The sequence below is a fragment of the Alosa sapidissima genome, chromosome 9 (assembly GCF_018492685.1).
Source record: "Alosa sapidissima isolate fAloSap1 chromosome 9, fAloSap1.pri, whole genome shotgun sequence".
NCBI classification, from domain to species: Eukaryota; Metazoa; Chordata; class Actinopteri; order Clupeiformes; family Clupeidae; genus Alosa; species Alosa sapidissima.
In genome coordinates, this window is record NC_055965.1 from 17,391,763 (window position 1) to 17,402,010 (window position 10,248).

At 40.4% G+C, this 10,248-nt stretch overlaps 1 long non-coding RNA gene across 1 annotated transcript; it reads right to left on the reverse strand.

Annotated features, from left to right (window-relative positions):
* Positions 1 to 1,549: 1,549 nt before the first annotated feature.
* Positions 1,550 to 7,752, reverse strand: LOC121718686. The gene is made up of 6 exons (XR_006033981.1): positions 7,256 to 7,752; positions 5,949 to 6,038; positions 5,323 to 5,395; positions 4,700 to 4,814; positions 2,388 to 2,479; positions 1,550 to 2,291 (listed from the first exon to the last, which is right to left on the reverse strand). It is a non-coding gene; the product is annotated as an uncharacterized LOC121718686 (long non-coding RNA).
* Between the last annotated feature and the right edge of the window lie 2,496 nt (positions 7,753 to 10,248).

The following is a 10,248-nucleotide window of genomic DNA, read 5'->3' on the forward strand; positions in this document are numbered from 1 at the left end:
GCTGTCCATGAGGGCATACAACATTTTGATAGAACACATGAAGGGAACGGCAAGAGACACGTTGTAGCCTACAACTGCATGGCAAGGCCAAACGAATTCAAAGGACTGTTAAGCAGAAGGCGCTGAAAAGGCAGTAGCCTACAGCGATGTCGTTGACGACAATAACAGGAGTATTTAATAAATTGTTAGCCAACACGGTTTTCTGTTCATTGATAGCCTTCTCATGGCCTGCTGAGCTAGCTGATATTTGTTGAGCATATATGCCTAGAGAAAATGAAAACGAAGAAAACCCAACTTTGTTACAAGGTCCTTACATAAATGCAATAGACACATTGGGAGAGGATGCTTTTGGAAAAAAGTAAACCATGAAAAAACGAACAACTTCAATGTTATGTTAGTATTTTGTTTGTTGCTTAAAAACGTTGTATGATGGCCTTGAAGTCTTGAGTTAGCCTACTGAATTGGCTGGTAGCCTACCATAAAGTTTGTGCATGCTCTCTCTCTCTCCAACGCAAACCAGATTCTGGTACAACGTTGAAAACAGATAAATGTGTTTATTCGAAGCACACATTATTGTCAATTTCAAGTGCGCACTTACGTGACTAGCCTACTTCAAGTATTAGCCTATACGCACAATAGATTTCTCTTCTTTAGCCTACATAATGCATAGGCTACACTTTGTAAACAAAAAGCAGCTGTGACAGGCAGCGGCCGCATATATTCTGCGTCATATCTCGCATCTTGTGAACTCCCCCCTCAAGCCCCCACCCCTCATTCGACAACCACACGGATATTCTGTAATGTGCGTGTATGTCGTTCACACATACGTCCGTATAAGGTCAGTATAAGGTCCGCAGGTTAGCATCATATCTGAATCATCCGAAGGGTACCTCCGTTTGACAAACCTCATATACTCCGGAGGTTATATCTGAAAGCGCTTTCTGTTTAGGCTAATATAAGATATTATCCCTGTTGCTGTCTTTCTTTCTTTCTTTTTGCAGGGGACAAAATACATTAAGAGAAGGAAAAGGAAAGAGTCAGAGGAATGAGATAGAGAGAGAGAGAGAGAAATGCAGAGTGGTGTCTGTCTGAGAGACTGAGTTTGTTTGTTTGTGTGTGTGTGTGTGTGTGTGTGCGAGAGTGGTCGCGATGTTATTGCCCCAGGCATGGGATAGACCTCTGTGGGGAGTTGTAGCCAGTGCATCCCCCTGAGTGGCTACACAGTAAATCGGCCAGTGTTAATTTTACTCTATGGGTGTTAATTTGAACACTACTCCAGAGTTTATATAATCCTCACTCAGTGTTAAAATAACACTTGCCATAGTGTTGCCGTATTAACACTAGCCTAGTGTTTCATAATTAACTCTATCAGAGTTAAAATTAACTCTATTGGAGTGTATCATTAACTCCATCAGTGATTCATAATTAACTCTATTGGAGTAATTAATTAGTTTCTAGAGCCATATATTTATCAAAATAAACATATTAAACAAACCACAGCAAATTAATTATTTTTCTTTTTTTATTAACATTTGCCATGATATGGCTCAAATAAATGTGCAGAGGTACAATATATATGTCAAAGTTTGGTCCATAAGCATTTTGTTGAGCAAAGGCCTTATACTCATACAAATCATTGACTTTAACAATAAAACAATGTTCCTCACAATCCATAATCACATATGCATGAAAATGCTCTGCAACACTGAGTAAACATTTCATAAACAAGAAATAAAATATAATCAAGTTTTTTACAATTTCACAAACTTGTGTTTTGCTTCAAACCTATAACTAGAGATGTGCAATAATGGGCCAATTTTCCATAAGCAAGACAGATAATGAAGTGATGTTACATGTGGGTATACCCAAAGTCCTTTTAGGCAAGTCCCTCCACTCAGCAGCCATATTGCAACGCATTTTGGGCACTTTCGGCAGGCTTCACAACACCAATCTTGCTCCAGCGGCAAGATCACAACACATGATTGGCACAATCAATGTCTTCACAACACACCACATGATTGGCTCAATGTATTTACATGTCCACGTTTTGCCACGGAGGGGGGTGTGATATATGTAGACAACACCATATGTTACAAACTAACCCCATGCATTTCTATGGAGGATTTTTTGAGTGCTGTGTCTCCTCATTAGAAAGTCTACCTCCTTAAAAAGCTCATGGTGTTCATGTATTCCAAGGCTCCCGAGCTGTTCTTGACCAAACGCTGCGACACTCGTTGCTTTAGGCGCCATGCCAGATAGCCTGTCCCTCTTCCAGCATCGTAGAAGTGTTCCTGCAAAATAATGTGGGCAAGAACTATGATTATCCAGATCAATAGTAGAACATTATTATTATATATAACCTTAAATGGAAATGAGTAAAATCTTACATAGCCATTGGTGGAGTAAGGATCCCTGAGATTAGGAAACAGTCACAATGCCGAGTGCATATCTTTTTCCTTGACTTCGTAGTGGTATCCTTCTAAAAACAATAGGAAAATTATATTAGATATATTCAGACAACATTAGTCAAAGTCAAAGTCAGCTTTTATTGTCAATTTCTTCACATGTTCCAGACATACAAAGAGATCGAAATTACGTTTCTCTCTATCCCACGGTGAAGACAAGACATATTTTACCAATTTAAGTCCACAGACAAACATAACATTCAAGTAAACAAAAAAGTAAGTAAATAAGAGGGCACATATAATAATGAAAAAAAATAAGAGCAGCAAAATTTGGTTTAAATTGTGCATAGACAGTCAATAAAATACTAGTGCAAAGTCAGGCCAATAAAAGGCTTGGGTAGTTCTGTTTGACCTAAGTAAGAAAGAAAGTGACATAGTGGTGCAAGTAATGTAAGAGCAGCAGAAGTGTTGTGTTTTCAGGACAACAACAACAAGTTGTAAAGTGTACAAGTGTGCAAGTGGAGTAGTGCACGCGGCCATTGTGGGTCCAATCCAGGATGTTATGTAGCTGAGGGTGGAGGGGGGAGAGGAGGGAGAGAGTTCAGCATCCTTACAGCTTGGTGTATGAAGCTGTTGGTGAGTCTGGTAGTGCGGGAGCGCAGGCTTCTGTACCTCTTCCCAGAGGGCAGTAGATCGAACAGATTGTGAGCGGGGTGACTTGCATCACTCACAATTTTGGTCGCCTTGCGGGTGAGGTGGGTGGTGTAAATGTCCTTCAGGGAGGGGAGTGAAGCACCAATAATCCTTCCAGCTGTGTTCACTATGCGCTGCAGGGCTTTCCTGTTGTATTCAGTGCAGCTTCCGCCCCACACAGCGATACAGCTGGAGAGGATGCTCTCAATGGTGCCTCGGTAGAATGTGGTCATGATGGCTGGTGGAGCACTTGCTCGCCTGAGTTTCCGCAGGAAGTACAGGCGGCGCTGAGCTCTCTTCGCCAGTGATGCAGTGTTGGTGGTCCAGGAGAGGTCTTCGCTGATGTGCACCCCCAGGAATTTGGTGCTGCTCGCTCTCTCCACCACAGCACCGTCGATGGTCAGTGGCAGGTGTTGGGTGTGACCTCTCCGGAAGTCAACAACAATCTCTTTGGTCTTGCTGACGTTCAGCAGGAGGTTGTTGTCCCTGCACCACGTGGTCAGATGGTCGACCTCCAACCTGTATTGAGTCTCGTCGCCCTTGGTGATGAGACCCACCAGAGTTGTGTCGTCAGCAAATTTCACTATGCGATTGTTGCTGTAGGTTGCAGTGCAGTCATGCGTCAGCAGGGTGAAGAGCAGCGGACTGAGCACGCAGCCTTGGGGGGCCCCTGTGCTCAGTGTGATGCTGCTTGAGGTATTGTTGCCAACACGTACTACTTGAGCTATAAAAGCTATAAAGCTATAAGCTACAAGCTATAAAATGGAAGAGTGATTAAACATGGATTATGGATAAAATATAGACTTAACGCTTCTTGCCACTAAAATATGCTTAAGTAATATTACATTACATTAGGCTAACACATTTTTAACCAAAGCGACTAACATGGTAGCAGTTTAAGTTTTAAAGCAATTCTCTCAACAATTTTAGGACCATTTAAAAACAGTAGAGTACAGTAAGAATAAGTGCATCAGTGAGTGCTGTTTTTAAACAGTTGAGTGTCAGTTCAAGACAGGTGGTAAGTACTAGGATCAGCAAGACTTGTTGTAAGTAGTGCTATGAGAGGAGATGTTCTCTAAAGAGCTGGGTCTTCAGGAGTTTTTTGAAAATGGAGCCACTGTGTAGTTGGTAATAGATATCCCTACAGCTAAGGTTCTGCCTTATAGCATTTATCAACCCTACAATCACCAGTTCAATATTGTTTTTACACAGCAATTCTACTACCTAATACCTGGATTAAAATACATCAATTTAGGGTTTTCTTGTCACTCTGCAGGCAGGTTGTGTGAGGCTATATGTGCACAATAATGATTTTTCATTTTATTTCACATTACATTATTCACCCTATTACATGCACTCTATTTTTCTCACTCAAACAGTCAATTGTGATGTTATGTTACACTGTTCTCTCACTTTGAATGAATGGAACGATAACATTGGATCAATGTAAAAATGGCACTATCACTGAAAAGTCTGAGTAGGGATGTCCTGAGATAACCCCACCCATGGAATCCCTCTCGTTCAGTCAGAAAAGAGTTAATAGTTTGACTGGACCTAACTGTTGTATACAATTAGATTAATTTATTCAAAACAAAACATACCCATGGACCAGGATATTCAGAAGATGCCTTCTTGTACAGTGCATCAAGGTGCACTACTATACTCCTCCATTATTTCCTCTCCCATTTAACTCTTCTCCAGAACCTCCTGGACCATCTATGCGTAAAAAAAGAAACAATAACAGTGATACACTTGTAAAGAGAAAACTTACATGCACCCTCTAAAAAGTGTAAATCCAGAGTACAAACAAGAAAGCTAAACGTCAAAAAACAAACGCTATTTAATACCACTGATAGTGCTCAAAATATAATTACACTTCTGTGGTTGTGTGATGAGGGTCTCCACAGACAAACAGAAGTATTGTAAACTTGGAAAGTGTACAGAGAGGTTATAACAAGACCTGTATCTGAAGGAAGCAAATTGCTTGGCTTCGTGTTCCAGTAGCATGAAATCAGTGGGATTTTGATCTTGCAGCACTGGATCTGCAAGCAGATCTGACTGAATCTAATAAACATACTTTACGTTCAGCCAGATCTGTGCAGAGCTGCAAGATTGAATGTGCCCACTGATTTGACACTACCGGAACACAAAGCCAGGCTTCTGCATTTTGGAGACGAGACAGACAAGGATTTCTCCTAGTGATATTTTAATTTTAAATGCTCACCTGTTTGGCCTTTTTCTGCTGAATCTCCTATGGCAGAGGTGTTCTCTTCTTTTGCACCAGTGGATTGATGTGCCTTGTTTGAAGAACAAGAAAAAAAAAATTGGAATCTTAAAGGGCTGCTTTAAGAAATTCGGTCTCCGATTTTATTTCACTTAATTCAACTAAAGGGTGACAAAATCTTTTTTTTTTTTTAACCTTACCCACTTTATTTGGCATGAACACCACATTTCACAATTTTCTTCATCATGTTTGAACGTGAACCTAAAGCCTTCACGCCAAATAAAGTCAACAAAATATACCCTCCAGTGTGCGATTTATACTAGTTTTTGACTTTTTAATAGTTATACTGCACACCATCAGCACCTGCAAAAGGGCTGTGCACAGGGATTTTGAACTTTGATTGATTTCAAATGTATTTCTTAAAAAGGATCATAAGGATCTGCATTAACTCCAGCCAGGATACAAAGTGTGCGTGTGAAATCATTAAGAAACATGCCTAAGGTCAGGCTGATTCATAGTCTAAACAAGCTAGAAAAAAGAAAGAAGAAAAAAAAGCGTTGCAATATGGCTGCCGAGTGGAGGGACTTGCCTAAAAGGACTTTGGCTAAACTCACATAAAACCTCACCTTCTCGAATTAAACTTTGAAAAGAAAAACCAGGAGTTTGAGGTACTTTTTTCTCCATGGTACTGGACATTGATGAGCATTTTGCTGACCCTGTTAAAACAAAGAAAATGATTACATCAATACAAGAACAACAATGATTTGACTATCAGCAGTATATCAACTAACCAGCAAAGGACTTCTAAACTTTATTCTGACATTATTTACCACAGGTTACCAAATGTTTCAACCGCAAGTGTTTTGTCTTAAAATATGTTCATATAATCCCTACTTTTTAAGCAACATGACTGGTAATAACTTAAATAATTTCATTAGGCAGTAAACTCGTCTACATTTTACCATATCCATAAAAAACTGCTCATAATTTCAGAGAATAAACATTTCTTACTCTGCTCAGCTGTAACGTTATGACTGATGGACTGAATATCCTTATGCACGTGCTTGCAAGCTATTGAGCCACAATTTCTACAAATATCTAAAATTAGTATCAGCTAGCTAACTTCTATACTCTTTGGCTTACCTGCACCCTTTATAAGTTAGGAAACAAAGAAATTGATCTAACCCAAATAAAGCCAACAGACTCTAACAGAAACAAATACCAGTGCCATACAGAGAATGGAGACTGCACCAAACCAACCAGGCTAACGGTTACCTTACACCTCTGTTTGCTACAAATGCCTAACAGTTAAACGAATGCCCTCGTGGTCTCAGCTAATGTTAGCTAGCAGCAATTTTTTTGGACCAAGCAATAATGTTCAGTTCAACCAAACGTCAATGAGTCGACAGACTGTTATAATTAGTCAGTCAACAGATCCATTTGTGCCAGGTGAGCATTTGGCAGCACACTAACGTTAGATCGCTATGAACAGTGGAGTTCTGGCTGTAACTAATGTTAATCAGCTAGGCTACGTTAGCATGTTAGAGCTATTCCCTCAGTGGGTATTCAAATTCCAACCGCCTTTTCGAATTTCAGAAAGGACTTTAAGACGTTGTCGACTCCAATATTATATTAATGTCAGTTTACAGTTTAAGTATTACAAATTAACATAAACTTAACCATTTCAATTTGATAAGGTTATAACCCACCGAAGTTATGTTAGCTTGCTGGATGTTTTACCAATAATTTTCTGAGCTAGCTAGTGCTAGCGACCTTGCTACTAGCTAGCGACCAAGCTAACGTCACCAATATTTCATAGTAGGTAAAACACGTTGGTATGAAAACATATACCTGTGATGTGACATTACTTAATTGTGTATTTGTCGTAGTTTTCATGCTAGCTTACAGAAGTAAAGGGAACAAATGAATTTACCTTTTACTATCCCACGCTGTACTACAATGGCGTCCATCTTCTTTTCAAAAATCTCAACTGAAGGACCGGAAGTGTAAATGACTCCACCCCAGAGTTCGTACATTCACACCCACTTAAAACACTAGGTTGTGAGTTTTAATTACACCGTGGGTGTACATGTTTGTTCAAACAACTCCCGAAGTTACACTAATTAACACTAATGAACACTGAAAAATATGTCTCTGAAAAATTAACACTTAATAACACTGTCAATTTTACTGTGTACAACCTGACACTTAGGGTCAACTACCAGGGCAGCCCACCCAACCACACACACACACACACACACACACAACATATGCCATTACTCTTTCCCTACCTCGACATGCATACTCACATGCACACACAGCAAAACACAGACATCCCAAATCTCCCGGAAGTTCCGGGAGTCTCCCGCATATTAACAGCGGCTCCCTGACGCCCGCAAATTAGATAAAATCTCCCGGAATCTAGAGCGAGCGATCAAGAGCGTGCACGCGAGACCAATACTTCAAATCGCGAGTGCATCTGAGTGACAGGGGGGAGAGAGAGGGGTGGTGCGTGTGTGCCTGAGCATATCCAAGACAGCGAGCATCCTGATTGGCCTGTTTTGCTAAATCAACCAATCAGTTTTCAGTGTAGGCGGGCTTTTTATCTCTTTTCTCCCGAACTTAATCAGTTCAGTGTATCTAGGAACAGGAGCGTCATGGAGTCAGTGCCCCCCCAAAAAGGAAAATGTAAGACTCATTTCAAAGTGTACCCTGGTCTCATAAGAGTAAAAAATAATGATAGGCCTAGTCTTGCACGCTGCACTGTTTGTAACAGTGACTTTAGCATGTTGAGGTGAGTTTAACTAGTGCCAATTCATGTGCATATTATTCTATATTCAGGCCTATACATGGCCATGTTAATTGCCATGAAAAAAAAAAAAAAACTACCTATTTTATTTTCACAATTTCTATCTTCATTATTTGGTGTACTGACTAGACATTGAACAAAAATATGAATCTGTATTTCAGTATCTAAATAGGCTAAAGTTTTTTTTTTTCTTTTTTTTTTTTTGGGGGGGGGGGGGGGGGGGGGGGGTACGTAATACCTCCCTGAAATGACTTTTTGCAGGTTGGGATGTCTGAAAACATGTCCTAGTGTAGACAGTATATGGACACCTGCTCTGGTGCACATGCTGTAAATGTTAAACACACACACACACATGCACCTAAATGTCTCACACGCACAATTTCACACAAACAAAACTCCACACTCTCAACAACCAGACCCTCCAGACTGAGACCATGACATCATTGTCCAATCAATAAACAAACAACACAACACAGTTTTGTTTTTGTTTTTGTTTTTGTTCCCAGACACTCCTCCTCCTCCTCCTCCCCATGTTGGTTATTTACTTCTTCCCTCCCCACAAAGGGAAAAAACAAGTTGAAGTTGCACAAAACAAATCAGCATGGCCTCCACCAGCATACAGGTTTTGGAAGCATGGAGGCCAATTGAGTGCAGATGGCAAGGGGTAAGAGAAGGGTAACAGAGAGAGAGAGAGAGAGAGAGAGAGAGAGGAGAGAGAAAGAGAAAGAGAGAGAGATATATATTATATACTTTGACAATACTTTTTGGTCTGTAAAGCTTTTTTTAATTTGAGAGAGAGAGAGAAGAGAAAGAGAGAGGGAGAGAGAGAGAGAGAGAGAGAGAGAGAGAGAGAGAGAGAGAGAGAGAGAAAGGGTGGCCTGGGAACAGGCATGGTAAGACCTCTGCCTGCCTGGCATCCATGTGGGTACTGACGGACAGAGCCTGAAATTCCTGGCCGGCTGGCAGTGGCGCATCATTAGGCTATCGCCACGGCAAATCTGATCACCCGCTGACTGATGGACCCGGATAGTCCAAGCCTTAGCGGGGCCTTATTGGGCCACAATCTCACGGCAAGTGCCGTCCAAAAAACGGCCTGTCCAATATCGGAGTTCCACATGAACTGACATGTTCACACATACACGATGGTGTAAGTATTTGACTTCATTGTTTATTTACATTAATGGATAACCTCCCAGGGTTTACAATTTCAATGAGCAATGAGCCTCAGCTGCTTGAGCCACTCATTAGAAATACTAGTGTATTACGCATATTATGTCATATGTCTATGTGATACATTAAACACATATCACAAAAAATATTACATTATACATGTATCAGATTATTACATAATAGAGAAAGAGAGACAGTGTGGTTACATGCAAACAAAGAATCAGATTTTAACTCCGATTACGTAATGTAAACTGAGTTATCTGATTAAACTCTAATTTTATAAAAACGGACACGATAACCTGGAGTATTTGATTTCAATCTGATTAAATTTGTCATATAACCAATACTCCCATTACAGTTGTAGTTTATAATGTTCTATGGAACCTTGTTGTGGAACAGAACCTTACATTGTTGTGGAACAGAGCCTGACATTGTTGCGAAACATAATCTTTTGTAAGAATGTTCAAAACTCTTCTGCAGAAGGGTTCTGGAATTTAATGATAAGATGCCCAAGAAACAATTTGATAGAGATGTCACAAGACCTGTTGTGTAGAATGTTGAAACATATCATATGTATCGCATCACAAGTTGTATACATTACTGACAACATTGTACATGTTATACATAACAGGAGCCATAACCACAGCAATTTCCCATATGTGAACTAAAATAACCTCCACAGTCAGGTTTACTTAAGGTAACAGGCTCAGGGAAGGGAAAAAAAAGAGAGAGAGAGAGAGAGAGAGAGAGAGAGATAATGCAGGAGGAATGAAAAAAGAGGGAAAGGAAAAAAGGTTCCGGCACACCTGATTTCCTCTCCACTGTAAACAGTTGGCTGGAGGAGTTGTATGGGTCAGAGCCAAGAACATCAAGGCCTGAAGCTGAGACAGCACAGAGAGAGAGAGAGAGAGAGAGAGAGAGAGAGAGAGAGAGAGAGAGAGAGAGAG